Source organism: Mytilus californianus, unplaced genomic scaffold, assembly GCF_021869535.1.
Source record: "Mytilus californianus isolate M0D057914Y unplaced genomic scaffold, xbMytCali1.0.p SCAF_1, whole genome shotgun sequence".
In the NCBI taxonomy this organism is placed as follows: Eukaryota; Metazoa; Mollusca; class Bivalvia; order Mytilida; family Mytilidae; genus Mytilus; species Mytilus californianus.
In genome coordinates this window covers 58,676,249-58,693,562 of record NW_026262581.1, presented here as the reverse complement: position 1 = coordinate 58,693,562, position 17,314 = coordinate 58,676,249, and the positions used below count along the sequence as shown (strand labels likewise).

At 32.7% G+C, this 17,314-nt stretch overlaps 1 pseudogene; it reads right to left on the bottom strand.

Moving 5' to 3' along the window:
* Positions 1-879: 879 nt before the first annotated feature.
* LOC127724221 (piggyBac transposable element-derived protein 4-like) lies at positions 880-9,603 on the bottom strand (annotated as a pseudogene).
* Between the last annotated feature and the right edge of the window lie 7,711 nt (positions 9,604-17,314).

Sequence of the window (17,314 nt, the reverse complement as noted above, 5' to 3'; positions counted from 1 at the left end):
GGATTCACTAAAAAGTTCATAACAATGCTTAGTGTCAGTTGGTCTAACGTAAGTTGTGGAAGTACTTTACAAAAATAGACTTGAAGTTTTATATATACAGCATAAAAAATTATCATTAATTATGATCTCTTGTTATGCGTATGTCAGTTAGGTTTCTTTATGTAAATGGGCAACCTAACGTATGATTGATTTATTTGAACCGCTAATAAATATTCAAAATGTATGCAAGTAAACTTTAGACATTTGGAGATAAGGCAATATGAATATTCTATAAAACGAAGTACATATATATATATATATATATATAGGCTATATAAGGATGCACGTGATACCGCAAACACTATTAAATGATTTGACTTTAATTGACTTTTCTCAAAGACGTGTACTACGAACTTTCTTTAAAAATTAAATTTCGTTGCCAAATTTTTCAAAAGCAAAAAAGACTTACGTTGATGACGTTGCTAAATATTATTTCAAACGGAGACGTTTGCCATTGAAAACCTAATAAAATCTTCAACGTAAATACACACATGGCATACTTTTTAATTGATCAAGTTAATCAGAATGCATATTACTAGATTTATGCACATTTTGATCGGCATTAGATAATGTTAAAAATAAGTAAATAGTAAGTTAAATTAATGAATTAAAATACGTGTAAAATTTCGCCATAGAATATTTGTAAATAAGACAAGATTTGAGGTATCCAAAAACTATTGAGTGATAAATACACTGTATGTTATGCACCATAAGTGATGTTTTTCTTCTTTTTAAAATGTACATATGATCTGTTCAATTTTATTCATGTAAAGACAAAGGCATTCAAATTTTAAGATAATTTAAAGATAAGGAATAATTAAATTCTCTTCAGTCTTAGTGTTAGTGAACACAGTCCTTATGATGACCTTTGGTGCAAAAAATGCATATGGTTCTATTCTTCCTCCTACCACCGTGGCTGCTATTTGAACAAACGCAACAGTCCTTCTCTTTCCGCTCAGGCAAGTTAGTTACGGACCGTGTTCGCTGGTGTCGTCTTCGTCGTCGAGGTTGTTCACTTCTGATTCCGGACAAAAAATCCACAACTTCCTAAATGAATCTCAGTCTTGATTTCACGGGTGTGTCCGAAGTTTTTTCTTTTTGTACAAGATGAAAGCATTGTGTACAATTCGATTAAATAAATGGAGAACAACTTCCTTCCAGGGTTTGTGGTTTGTTCGTTGTCCTCCGTAAGCTTTCATTATGGCATAGGTTGTGTCAACTGCTCCAATATTTTTATTATATCCGTTAACGATGCGTGGCCGGCCGGAGGGATGATGTTGAGACGGAAAAGCAGTACTAAGCATTCGGACCCTTTCCCCCGTCAGCATCTCTATATGCGGCGCATAACATTATTCCTTACCTCATGTATACCAGATTATCAGGGAGCTTATTCACAAAGCATCCGTTAGCTAACGTACCCGTTAATATCTCCGTTAAGTTTCCGCTTATTTTAATTCGTATTCACAAAGCCTCCGTTAATTAACGCACCCGTTAACGTCTTTGTTAAATGTTCCGTTAAGCCCGATAATTAACGGGTACGTTAACGTATCCGTTAAACGGGTACTTTTAAAGAATGCATTTTATATGGATTCGAGTTTTATAATATTTCTTATATGTAATACGAAAACGAATACGAAATTTGTTCAATGAAAACTGAAGAACAGTCATAAGAATATGCAAGATGTAAAGAAAACTCAATATTGAGGCCCCCAAGGGTGACTGGGGAATAGAAGTATGGTCACCATTGGTCTTCCTCCGACCGGCAGTAAAACCCGTGCTAAAGTGGGGCGTCCGTTTGGCTGTGCGGGATGTACAAATTTGCAGCCACGTCCGGTCAGAATGGGGACGTTAAATCCGATGCCTCGTGTAAAGAGAGTGCCACGCTCTTTGCACGTTAAGAACCCTTGCAACAACTCTTTGAGGGGTCCGTAGGTGACCTGTTGCAAGGCTAAATTTCTGTCCCTATCCAATATACCCTCATTTCCCGTGGCAGTCTAAATTTCTCCGACCATAATCCCATAATCTATTACAGAACCTACCTATTGTATTTATTGTGAACTTGTTCTCGTCCTGAATATGCATGAAATATTTGCCACTGGACGTTAAGCAACCAACAATCAATCAATCAATATTGAGTAGGGGAAAAAACCCAAGCATAATCAATTTCTGTCGTCGTTATGTATCAAGCGTAATCCAATGATAAGTTCTGTGATAAACACATGTACGAAGGGCCTATTGTAACATCGACTAGCTTAACTTATGTTCATGGTAATCTGACACACACACACATGTGTTTTAACGGTCATCCAAAGGTTTGGAAGATTGAGATTGGTTTAGTTATTATGCTTAACTAGTTGTACACATAAATAATATTTCATTTTTCTGTCCTTATTTGATTTTCTTGTCACATTCAAAGTAAGTTTAGGGCTTATAAGCAACAACACTATTGAATTGAATAAAATATAAAGGCAACCAAGAGAAGAAGTACAAAAAGTAACAAAAAGACCAAATTTTAAAGCCGGTGTATAATCAAATGGTAAATTATTTTTACTTGTCAAACTAACGTTGTTGTCAAATTAGAAATTGGTATCACTTCATTTGGAAAAAAAATGTATAGAAAACCTTCGAAATGGCTCCAGAACTGTAAATTCAGAAATTAATGCGTGCATTTATTTTTGCGATTTAAGGACCCCCGGCAAAAATGCGAGGTTTTATGTTTTGCGATTCGCTGAGATCCCATTAAATTTTAAACAGTCGTTTGTCTGTTGTTTACGTTTTTTGTAAATATATAAAATATTTTGAGTTTATGGAAAAACGTTAATTATAAAATAAATTAGGGTATGAAAAAAGACGTTTTATTTCCATTCAATGATGTCACAAGGAGCACACATTGTTTTAGGAAAAAGTAGAAAGAAATTTATTTATCTGGGAATAATCCTGTTTATCTAAAATTTAAAAAAAACATACAAAAGGGCATATTATTATTGGTGAGTCTAGGTACCAGCATGCCATCCTCGTGTCTAGTGCAGAGAAGACTATAGATCTATTTGGCATTCATTACTAAAGTTACAAACAGAAATTAATATGTCAACTCTACATTAAGTAGCCAGATCAGTTTCTGGCTACGAATCAAGTGTTTAAAGTTGGAACAGAGTGAGTTAATCTTAGAAAACATGCATTTTCTCTTACAATGTAGTTTGAGATGGTTGGCACAAAAAAAAAAAAAAGATTTTCATCATCAATTGCATTTGAGGTTTTCCTGAAACATTCTCTGTTTTACCGGGAAGTGATGTGATAACGACCTTGCTCTATTCTTAGCCTATGTGACGCAATACGCAAGCGAGTGAATTTTCACCCTCGCTCAGGGGATCGTAATATAATCAGATGTCTTTCAAGACCAAAATTTTTCTTGAATGTGTTGTAGCTACAAAGCTTTCTATCAACACAGATATGCATTTTGAGTCTCCATTGATCCCTGTAGTACTGATACAGATTTCTTTTGCATAAAAATGTATGCCTATAATTGCTTGCAGAAGCTAAACTACCAACACATTTAACATTCTTTTGTAAGTTGAAATATCCATACCATGAGGGGATTTTTACTCGTGTAGCAATGTTGACTCCAAATATGCTTCCTTTATTAAATGAAAAGATGAACTCATATTTTATGCCTACGTCATTATCTGATCATAGGTTTTGTTATGCCAAAATGCGGAGGGAATTGCCTTAGTTGTGAAAGGGTGGCAAGATGTGTTGCCCTTTCCAACACACCAAGAAAAAGTTTACAAGTATCCTGAAAGAAGCTTAGGATAAGCCTGATCTACTGTTTTAGTCTGAGATTAAATATTTCTTTTGAAAGGCTTAAACTATCTCAAACTTTTTAAACTGTTTCTATTTCTAAAAGAATTGTATGATCAAACACATGAAGACTGTTTTATTTTTGGATTCAATGACAAGAAGTCCTTTTATAGCTTGTAGTATGCTTTTAATGCCTTGTCATACAATTCCCTTTGACCGAAGGAAAGAGATTGAGATGCACTAAAATGTTGATCACAATCAATAAATATTTCATTGAGATAAAATGCTTGATATGCCTGTCTGCTTTATTAAAAACGAACATCTCATTATTGTTTTATTGGGACAAATTCTCAAACACCAGCCTTTGTAATACGTACTTAATCGATTAATTTTACTCTGAGGTCCTTTCCTCATCTTTCCTGAGGTTGAGAAAAATGACAATATTTTCATCTGCATATAATAAATAATGGAATGCTCATCAAGTACCAAAGACTGGACCAGGCGAATTTTCGAGACAATCAGGAAGGTCACTTTTGAAAATTTTAATAATCATGGGCCTTTAAAAAGTCTGTCACTCTATTTTTTGATAGAACACAAAATTTACTTAGGGCATACATACTCTTAATGATATTGTAAAAGTTTGAACCTTACCGCTTGAATTTTATCCCTTGCTGTATGACAATATTGAAAGCCTTCTCTAAATCAAAAAAAGGAAAAAACACTCTTTCTTCTTTTGTGCTACAATACAATGGTCTTAAGAGTGAACATATGGTCAGATAGTCGTGCTTTTTTGTTGGAACCGATTCGGATATCATTTATGATAAGCTACTTATCTAAGGACATGCAATGACGTTGAGTTTTGTTTTTAACAACCTTGATAAAGTGTTCAATAAAAAAAAACAAAATATTATCGATTGTACAATTTTGATACGGATATTTTGACTTTCATTTTTTTTAAGCTTTCGACCTTTAAATTCAAGTTCAGGGTAAATAAATGGAAACAAACATGCTTGGAAAAAATAAATTTCTTTTCATTGCAGATGAAATCTATTCAGTGTTGACCGTATTATGGAGTATATAGTGGTCTGGACATTTTCCTTTACGACGAGAAAATGTTCTTTATATTCTCTTCACCCTAAGAGTGACTGGGATAGTGGTATAGAAATATGTTCACTTTTGGTCTTTTTGTTACCAGCAGTAAAACCTTTGCTAATGATGAGCGTCCGTTTGGCAGTGCGTGATGTATAAATACGCAGCCACGTCCAGTCAGAATTCTGTCCTTCACCAATATACCCCGGGGCTGATCATTTTCCAGTGGCAGTCCAAATGTTCCACCCTTTAATCAGGTTGATTATCAATTACAGGACCTACTAATGGTATTTATTGTTAATTTATTTCTAGTCCTGAACATGCATGAAATATTTGCCACTGGACTAAAGTAAACAGCAATCTATCAATCAAATTCACTTTTTAGCGGAGTGTTTTTTTAGGAAATAGCTAGGTCATATGTTATAGTAGTAAAGCTAAATGTTGCAAGGTTATCCATTGCCTTATATTCATAGGATCGTGGTATTTTTTACACTCAAGACAGGGAGTGCTGTCTTTTTCATTTAATTCTTTATACTCAAAAGGGAAAGTAGACAATGGTTCAATTACCACTTTTACCGATTCTATGAAAACTACGACTTCAGTTATTTTACCGTTTCTAAATGGGGCAAAGAGGTAGTGCCAACTACCCTTGAATTGGTATCACAGCAGGGACATTTTCAAAAATTCTTTCAATCTTTACATAAATTCATATACAAGGATAGTATCACAGCCTTATTTGTGATCTTAAGGTTCTAACAATATATGATTGCTTATTTTTAGTTGACTGTTATGAAATATCCGTTTCACAGATGACAACGAATATGTCGTAACTACAATCCCGTCCCTTTTCCCCGAATATGACCTACAGAATTAGACGTATCACCGGGTTTGTACTAACATGAGCAACACGACGGGTGCCACATGTGTAGCTGGATCTACTTAACCTTCTAGGGCATTTGAGATCACCCCCAATATTGGTGCATGGGTTTTTGTTGCTTAGTCTTTAGTTTTCTATGTTGTGTTTTGTGTACTATTGTTTGTATATTTTTCTATTTCTTTTTTAGCCATGGCGTTGTCAGTTTATTTTCGACTTATGAGTTTGAATGTCCCTTTGGTATCTTTCGCCTCTCTTTTATTTCTAAACAGATCGCCAAATTTTAAGTGCCTGAAGATAACTTATAACCGCAATTTTGACAAATTTTGGCAAATTTTGAGCGTTTATCACAGAAATATTTAAAATGATCGTTGTTAACCAAAACTAAGCTCTTTGGTGTTTAATTTCCAGTAGGATTGGACAAGTTTTAGATGTTGATCTTTTGAAAGAAAACAAATACAGGGTAAATGGGTCCTTTCGCTTTTTGACGTCGAAAAATAAAATTAAGGTAGCTGGAGTGACTAAATGTTCGATAGATTTTTACAAGATTTCTGGGTCGATGTCGATGCAAATTTCAAACTTAAAACTAGGGATCAGGGATCTTGTGTTTTTCGTTAAAATACATTGAAATAAACGAAATCGCGGTTATTCTATATGGGCTATTTTTCCTTTATTGAGGAAAAATTTAAAGATAGAATTGGTCAAAATTCCATGAGAGAATTGCTTTTCATAAATACTTACGAATCTCAAATAAAAATTTTAAAAAACACAAATTGTCCTATCAAATTCCATATAATTATCTGCCCTTGATTTTAAATGATTTTTTTTTTCTGAAAATTTAAAACAAACTTAACGACACTTAATTTTTTGATAGTTTAGTCTTAAAATTTCAAGTTTTAGATGTTTCGGTTGTATATTGAATGCTACGTGGTAAACTATTTCAAACCAAAAAAGTAATTTAGCAACATGCCCAGAGGGATGCTCAGAAAAAGTCACCCGATCTATCTTAATTCAGATCAAAAAGCTATGGAAGGATTGAAAAATGTCAAAAGTCGCCAGTTACTCTCAAAGTTCAGATTAAGTGATCTATGTAGAATTAGGCCTATAAAAAAATATATAATATATAGAGATTGTAAAAGTCCTTTATTATTCAAAGTTGTATTGATTTTGGAAGAACTGTTGATAAAGAAGACAGACTTGCTTTGCTTAGAAAAGCAAAATTTAATTTTAAATAATCAAGATCAAAATTAAATGCTCTGTAATTGTGTTCTTTCTAGTTCTGATTTCTATGACCTCTGGTAAAGCTTAGATATTTTATTGTGAAATGATAGGAATCCAATTTGCCAAAACATTTGATTCTGTCGGTAAAAGACAAATCTGAGACTCCCGACGGACAACAACATAAAATAACATAAGTACAATCTTTGTTTTCTTACACCATAATTTGTTAAAAAAAATATTAGTCGAAGGTCTCTTCTGAACAAATTCTGTGAAATTTTAGCATCTCCTTGGCATATCCAATTTCTGTTATAGCCCTAACACAGAGACCGTGGGATTATCTACATACACCGGGGTACCCCCGAGGGATAACTTTTGAAATCCACCTAATGCTTTTCAACATCCTTCGTATTATATCCCCTTTATGTTCCCCCTTTTGACGTCACCGTTAAAGGAGTGTCTGAATCCGACCCTGCTATACAGGTAAATTGTGTCGTAGGTTTCAGAATTTTGATATTTGCCATAACGAAGGTCAGAATTATGAGCGAAACAGAAATTCGTGCAAACCAGGTAGGATAATTTGATTTAATTTTCGGAGGAGGGGGAGGGTCCTGAAGATTTTGGAAAATAATCTGCTAGCCTAGTAAGAACTAACAAAATAATCTCGCCTATGACAGGATTAAATGTATATTCTTCCCCACAAATTGCAAGAAATAGTTATTTACAAAATGGACATAAACTAACCAAGCAACAGGCGAAAACTTATATAACGTTCTCAAAAATTCCAAGCCCTCTTCCCTAGAAAATGAAATGATCGTCGCCTAAATGAGTAAAATCCTCGAAGACATCCATCATTCCTCTTCTTGATTTTTAGATTAATTGTTTGATTTGTTTTCTTAACAAAAAGTCTTTCTGAAGGTGAGTGAAATAATGTGAAATGTGTCCATGGGACACAGATGATGCCCCCGCTGGCATATAACGGTAAAAGTGACGCTACCAAAATTCATACTTGATCTGAGTTTTGTGGTAATAAGCTTTGTGTATAAGTTTCATAACATTTGGTTGAGGCAAACTTATTAATAAGTTAGAGAATGGAAACGAAAAATTCAGCAATTTTTCCATTTGTAAAGGGGCATAACTCTAGAATGGTAAAAAATTAACGCCACCGAAATTCAAACTTCATCTGTTTTTGTGGTAATAAGGATTGTGTATAAGATTCATAACATTTGGTTGAGGCAAACTTAAGTTAGAGAACGGAAATAAAAAAATCAGCAATTTTTTCGACTTGTAAAGGAATATAACTCTAGAACAATAAAAGTGACGCCACCAAAATTCAATCTTGATCTGTGTTTTGTGGTGATAAGCATTGTGTATAAGTTTCATAACATTTGGTTGAGGCAAACTAAAGTTAGAGAACGGAAACCAATGTTGGGGCGTATGTACGGACGGACAGACGTGCAAACACACAAGGGTAAAACTTAATGCCCCCTCCGCTACGAAGGGGGCATAAAAAACTAATTGTTTCTTTGAAAATTAAAAGTAAATAACAGCATTGATTCTAAAATTTTCTTGATCGTGTATGTTATTGCAAAAACAAGTATTTTGGGTTATCTTGTCATTAGTAACTTCATTTGAATAAGTTGTCATGCGCAGCTATAACTTTAATCGGAGTTCACATTTTTTATACATCTTTGACATCGGAATTATCATGCGACTCCGGGAGACATTATCCTAATCCAAAAAGAGAAAAAAATGATTTGACTAAAACTACACTAACACAATTTGATTGATTTGTTGTTGTTTGGTTAATGTTCAGTGGCAGATATTTTATGTGTATTCGTACCGAGAACATATCAACAATACATCTAATATCGTTGGTTTTGCATGAGTCGATCGACAGGGATTGATGCAGGACGAGATATTTGACTTAGTTTTAAAAATATTAGGGTAGGTTGGAAAGAAGAATATTTTTTCCTTGCAATATAACCTTTGGATCCTCTGGGAATTGTCGAAATAATCGAACTGCTACATTTCCCAATTGAGGTGCTCTCGCTACTACCACTAGCCTATCAAATTAAATGATAAAACTAAGCGTTACGAATAAATGACCAAATACCACCACCAAGACGCAGTGTTGATTAATTGTTATGTTTGTAGACGTATTGCAGCAAATTTTACAAGCATAATTATGAGAAAATTTTAAACATCGTCTGTTTACATTGTTATGATGAAAATGAAAACATTAAATTTTTTTTACTGTATTGCCCATTTGGTTTATAAACCAATGAAAACACCCGACACTTCAATTACGTCTAATTTGCATACTAACGCACCCGTTAATATCGCACCTGTTATCACAATGTTTACGGAACCGTTTGTGAATACCACGTTAAATTTTAACGGACGTACCCGTTAACGGCTCCGTTAAGTTAACGGGTCCGTTAGTTAACGGATGCTTCGTGAATAAGCTCCCAGGTGTCGGATTAGCGTTACGAATTGTGTTTGGCATAGGCCGATTCTTTCGAAGAGTTCCTGAAAAAAGAAAAACTCTATGTCGAAACATTTCCCGATGTAGCATATGCTATTTATTGACATAATTTTATATTAAAAAAATATTTGTACCACGGCGTACATGTGCCTATCTGAGTAGAGATATTGATTGAAATGCACGTGTTTTACTTTAATCGAACTGCTTCTATACACATTTGGTGTCTTTCAAAAAGGAGGAATAACTTAACATTCCGGAGTATCTGATTTTACTCAATTTTTTTAACGGGGAATGTGTTTTCGTTTTACTTTCAATGTAAAATTGATCTTTGATTTTTATAGTTTGTTTCTCGTGTCGATGATTTGTTATTTTCTCTAATTCCTTTTATTTCTAACGGTTCTGTTTTTTTTTTTTTTTTTTTTTTTTTTTTTTTTTTTTTTGTATGATCGTCTTATTTTTTAAATGTAACCAGTCGATGATTTACAAAGCATCCAAAATTTAATTCCAAACTTTTCAGCCTTAGATGGGATATACTGCCTCATTACGTTATGACCTTTGGTTCCCATTAAAGTTTCGTCCACACACCTTTTTTTTTTAGGAACAATGAAACGAAAGAATTGTTTGTTCATTAAGGACAACAGTGGTCTCAATCTTGACCCAGGGTCATAAGCTGGGTGCTATTAATAAAAAAAAATCTTTTGAGATGAAGTTATCCTGTATGTTTATATTATAAATCATAAAGCACCATGCAAGGGGGGGGGGGGGGAGGGGTGAAAAATACCTTATACCCTTATCCAGGACTGAACTTTTCTTTTCAATTGCTTCAAGTTCCTCTGTTAACACTTTGGATTTGAAAAGAAAAAATCTTATTTCGTACCAGACATAAAAATAAATAACAAAGATTAATGGAGGAAACGAATAACACTTTTTTTGACAAACATTGAACGGTTGCGTCTAAATATAGGTATAACAAAAGGAGAAAGTTTATCATGATTGTTTTAGCCCATCACATAAAGAAAAGTGTAAGCAAAGGTACTTATAGATTGGAAAGAAAGACATATCATAATTGTTTGGGTTTTTAATTGCATGCAGAGTTGATGTCTTTCTGATAATAATATATAATATTACAATATATGTTACATGCTCTCTGTGAACAATTTCAAATGAACAGATCAGCGAGGCTTTAAATCATTACCTCTTCGACTTTACTACATGTATAAAGTCTTACATATTTTACACACTGTTTTATACGTACCTGTCTCGGGACGTTTCTTGTATAGTCCGACACATATAAAATCTTTAGCATGTTCTGGAAACGATTTCTCGACATAACCTTCTTGAACCAGTGGGACACCTGACTAGGCATGGATGAATTCCAATATTCTTCTATGGAAGGCTACCTATAGCTAACTAAACCCATGTTAAATATTATAGCTAAGAAGGACTTAAATTTTATTTCTGTCAGCGGTCTCCAAGACTTCATTCTGGCATATGTTTTGGCGGTTGTTGTACCTTTTCTTACGAAACTTCTGGCATAACTGTACAAAGAATGACATGTATTCAGAGTTATATATTTAGTTATTCTTTTCTGGCATGAACATTTTTGCGGATAGTCTAATTATTTTTCATCTGTTGCTAACCCATGCTCATATGTTTTTTTTTTTTCATCCTGTCTTGGGCAAATATATTTATTTTCAGCTCTAACCATACAAGGATATTCATTTTATAAATCCTCCTGTCTCCCTCCAGAAAATCAAATGGTCGTCCCTTTCAAGTGTTTGTTATTTTTTCTCAAACTCTTAGATGATATAAAGAAAGAAAATCGTGTTATTTTAATTTATCTTTTTTTATCTATTTTAAATAACGCCACTTCAATTACGTTTTATTTCGCATACCCAAGAATGAAGGACACTAATGGCCGATTACCCTTATCAGCGACACCCGGGGTGCAATGTTTTTAATGATGTTCGATTAACATAGTAAGTAATGGGAAAATAAATGGGTACCCTTCATTAATTCTTCATATTATTTTTATTAATCATCTGAATTCTTATTAACACATACGACCGAATTCAACATAGATTTACCTTTCTGGTGGTATAAAAAAATCAGTTTATCTTATCTCATTGTTAGGTCTCCGATTTTTTTTAATTTCATTATCTAAATTCCCTTACTCACATCAGTAAATAACGATGAATTACCTCAAAAGAAACGAGACAGAAGTAACTAAAAAAATTGAAGCACACTTAATATGCAAAGGAAATCATACTATTAACACATACTGTTGAATACTCCTGTCAAAAAGCTATATTTTGATGTCAGAAAAGTCAGTTTAAATTAAGTTATTACATTGGTAGCAATGAATTACATTGATTTCCCAGTCAAATAAAAACCGATAATTTCACATGTGAAATAAACGTGGTTATTTCACTCTCTGACGTCATACAACAATAGGCGTTGTCAAGACGTCGATAACGTCGGATCAAAACAAATTGTGAATGCGTAGAAAAAAGATATAGTTCCTTCCATTTTCTACATTAATTTCATTAAAAAAAGCCCTTTGCCAATGTAATAAAAAGAATAACTAATCAAAGAATTCAAATATCGAAAAATATTCAACTCGTGACCGAACAACACTGATAATTAACTCATGCGCTACGCGCATTCGTGAATTAATGTGTTGTTCGGTCACTCGTTGAATATTTTTCTCTATTTGAATTAAATTCTTCGATTAGTTATTCTATAAAAATTCTTAGGTCTCCGGCGTTTTGAAAAGTTGTCTTTGAAAAAAAATTAACCAACACAAATGTAATATACGAAAACAACGTACATTAGCGAGATCATACTGTTATACATGTAAAATAAATTCCAGTTGTTCTTAACCCTCTTGCTGCCAAAGGGACATTTATGGCTTCTACACACAAATCTTGTTGATTGTGTAGAACGTCAAAGGTCCATGGTAACGTTACAATACTGAGGGGCACTGACAACGTCAAAAGACGGCGCCAAAAGGACGATTTTGGCAGGAATGATGCAAACTGAATAAAATGCATTATTTGTATACTTAAAACGGATGTCAAAAAATGATACATGATCATAAGCTTGTTAGTACTATCCCAACTTATTTAACGTGTTTACTAATTATCTAGTTCGTCATTTTCATGTAAAATGTTGCATACTTTCGAGAAATTTGTTAAACGTTTTTTTCATACATCTTTCAATCAGAATATCTCATATAATAATCGCATTCCTAATAAATAATCATAGAAAAGGTAACTGATATACCTGATTACGTGAAATATTAATATTCACAATACACGCTTTATTTAAGAGAACTGGAAAATTTCTTTAGGGCTCAAATGCCGCGATTGAATTCTCAGTGAAGATTTTTTTTTTGTAAAAGTACACAAATGTTACCCGATATACTTGTATTGCCATACGATATCTCAATACATTTTATACCCGTTTCATCATTGAAGCACTAATCTAAAACTATTTATTTTCATTCGAAATGGGGATGTTAAATTAGTAGGTGACCCAATGATTTCTTTGCCTATCCTACATATCATCCTTTCCCAATGGCAACCTCAATTTTCAGCTATTCATCACAGATCTTTTACTTTGTAGGACCCACTGAGCAACAGATTTATTGTACATTAAATTTCAGACGTCCTTAATATTGCATGAAATACTTGCTAATGAACGTTGAGAAGAGAACAATTTATCAATCAACAGATTTTAAAAGATATTTCGTGTATGCCAATTACAGCGTGTACTTCATCATAGAAAATGAAAATGAATTATTTTTGATTCAGGTTCACTTGTAGATAATAGAAATTAATTTAGAGAATTTCTTCCCTCGCTTTTCTGGGTTTTTTTTAATTTCGTATTTTCAAACATTTCTCTAAAATTTTGAGCAATAAGTGGTCAACAAAATAATAATAAACATGATTAAAAAATAAACAAAATGAATATGGATAATAACATCTATGAAAATTATTTTCTCGCCTACCGAAACAAGGCTTGGAATGAAAATTCTAATCTGACACATTTGATACTTTACAACAAGAAGTAGTTCATAGAATCGGCTGCTCGGAGTTTTTATTTATTTTTATTTGTACACTCATTGTTTTTATTTTTATTTTTATTGGGGGCCGTTGTTTTGTTTATATAATTATTTGAGAGATTTTTTTTTACGGTATTTATCAATTATAAGAAGGTTTACTAAGCTAATCGGATAACAAGGATAAATATATTTTAGTATTTTAGAGGTGGTTAAGAATCAGTTATGCATTTCACTTAACAAAGATAAAACAAAAGCGCTTATAAAGCTAGTAGCAATGGGTATATTATTTTCATTTTTTTTAAAGACAAGAAAGATAAAAAAAAAAACTATATTTCAAGGTTAAAAGTTGTATTTTTAAATAATATTGTATTAAAAACATCGATTATAACAATCTTATAGCAATAGTTTTCAAAAAATTACTTTTACATCGCTCTTCATAATTACGGCTACATTGACGCAGGAAAAATTATGGACGGCGGGAAAGCGCTGTTCTACAGAGAGGCATACGTTTTGCAACGTCACAGATATGGAACGTCAAGATGCTTTTGGCGCGACAAAGCAAGAAAAAAAACTCGGCAGCAAGAGGTTTAAATAAATGAAATAATACATAATAAGTTCAAATTCAAAGTGTTCAATGCGGCTATTTTTTATTGTTCAAATAGAAACGATAAATATTGAATACAAAATATTTGGCGAAACGTATTTAATGATAAATGATAAAGTATACATTTACATTTAAATAATAATAAACGATTCGCTGTTCAATTTTTTTTTTTCACCCGTACAAAATTTTTCCATCATTTGTATTTCGATAATATTTAAAGAAAATGAAAAGGTGGTATATTAAAAAAGCTCGAAATTGATATATTGTAAAATGAATTTTATTATCAGCAGGCACTCTGTCGCTTGATTGTCTTTTCTATCTCCAATTACGATGTCTTATATATGCTCAACAGGATGCCACTGTTTGTTTTATTAAATTGAATCTGAAACAATACAACTTGTGTTAATTGGTGATATATGTACATGTAATGAATGTATGCACGGTTTGTTATGGGAGTATCATCCTGTAATGACATTACATCAATGTGGTGGAACTATTAAAACAAATTTGAGAACTCGAAATCTAATGAAAAAAAATTTCAAATCACTCTTTTTTAGGGAATCGTGTTCCTCGCTCTTAAGTTTGACCATGGAAGTAAATTGATTAGTGTTATCTATGTATAGATAGTTTAATTTGCTGCTTTTATTTTTTTATTTCTTCTTTTAATTTGTCATTTTCTATATATATGTTATTTTTACTTAATGGTGCAATACAAAACACATGTAAGTTGACTCTCGGTCATTTTAGAAATACACTGTTTAAAATGTTCTGGTGTGAAAAAATGTAACGCTTACAACACATTGAATGTTGGTTTCTGTTATAATGATGAATGTGTTGAATATTAAAAAGCCGATTGCTGAAGACCTGGTGACAAGTTTTAATCTTATGCACAGCAAAAGAGGCCCTTCTTCGTGTTGATATGTTGAGTTTTCCTTGTATTTCAAAACACCTTTTGTCTGGTGCATATGCCACGACTCATAAAATCTAACGTATATTTATTAATTTATTTTGTCCGACGAATTTGTGTCCCTGACTTTTTTTTTTAATTTAAACTGATTAGGCGTTTTTTTTTATCGTCTAAAAGAAAGTGTACATTTTATTGTCATGCACCAAAAATTACCGTTAACATCATTTGACATGAAATTTTACTTTTATTTGTCATGAATGTACCATCCATCATGACCCTCATTCAGTGTGTTGAAGTCGAGCACATTAGAAATGTTAATTAAATCTAAAAAAAATCACAGAATCATGTTAAATATTCAACTTAAGTTCTTTATTTTGATTAATTTTTAAATTCATGACTAATGACGCTTGATTAAAAAAAAAATACAGATATATAACAAATGAATTAGTATTTTATCATTTTATATATGTTGTAGCAGGGGTGGATCCAGCAATTTTTAAAAGGGGGTTCCAACCCAGGATAAAAGGGGGTGGGGTCCAACCATATGTCCCCATTCCAAAGCATTGATTGTTAAAAAAAAAGGGAGGGTCCAACCCCTGGATCCCCCCTCTGGATCCGCAACTGTGTACACAAAGGTCTAATGAATAAATACAAACAAACAGGTTATTCATGGGACCCTTTTCATGGAAGAATATACTGTTTTTAATTTGGGTGATTATTCTTTTAAAAGAATTTAGTATTGCTGGACAAAAGACTGGCATCTCATGCGAAATTGGCAAGAGTTGGCAGTATTGATAATGGACAATTAACATGGTAAAATGAAGACCCGTACTTTGACCTATAATGGTTTACTTTTACAAATTGTGACTTGGATGGAGAGTTGTATCATTGCCATTGGCACTCATACCACATCTCCATATATCTATTAACTATAATTGCAAAGATATAGATTTTTAATAAAGATTTTTTTTTATATATTTACCTATATAATATGTTAAGTAAAATTTTAAATAGGTGAAAAGTCTGCAGAAAAAAATAAAGATGATGAAGAAAATGATGAAGAAGATGATGAAGAAGAGAATGGATTATCTCCTCCTGATCAAAAGAGACAAAAAACTTGACATGGCATAAATGAATTTTAAATCATGTACACTGAAGAAGAAACGTAAGACTGTACTGTACTACAATTAAATGTGATGGACAAATTATATAATTTTTCATTGTTGTATCTTTCATTTTAGCTAGTTCATATTCTGTTTTAGAATTTCATTTTTGACATTTATTGCCTCAAACACAGACTGTATCTTATTTTCGTTACATTGACAACAGTCAGTTTTTACTAATCCATTTTGTCATAACCGCTATAGGGTATAAGATGAATATACTTAAGACAAAAATTTCATGAAATATTTAGAATTACATGTAAGGACCCCCCCCCCCCCCCTCCCCATGTAATTCAATGAATAAAAAACACATAGGCACAAATTAAGTGATGCTGAGGTGAAAGTGTAAAGAAAATAATAATATTGAAAGTAGATCTGTCTGTCAGTCTGTCTGTCTATTCATCAGTCCTGTTCTTGCCATCCCACCCCTCTGAAACCATATCAAAATCAAACTTTGTAGGTTACTGTTAAGGACATAGCAAATAGATGTGCAAAATGACAGGAAATTATGATTCAATTTTTATTCTTCTTAGAGTTATGCCCCTTTGAACTTAGAATTTTGGTCTAAATATTAGTGGTAGCAACTCATCTGAATCCACATAGCAGAATTTCATGAAACTTTGTAGTTAAATAGGACATAATATGTAGATGTGTATATCTACAAGAACTTATCTTTTGTAGGAGTTATGAGTCTTTGAACTTAGGATTCTGGTGAGATTTTGTTTGTCCGGTGACAATGTGTGGGCATGGGGTACATGAGCATGCTTGCTACGATTCTTTAAGTTTCAAAATTGAAATAACAGCTTGAATGAACAAGTTTAAAAAGAGATGTGGAGTATATGCCAATGAGACACATCATAACAAAACAAAAACAATAGGAAGAGATCTTGATATGATCTTCAACAGATGCCTATATAATGTCAAAATCATTAATGTGACTATAAGAGCAAAAAAATTCTTCAAATTGATTTCAACTGTGTCTGTTACTCAAATATTAGAAATAAAATCGGTGACATTCCAAGATTATTACAAAAAATCTGTATCCAAGACTGCAATGGAAATGACTGT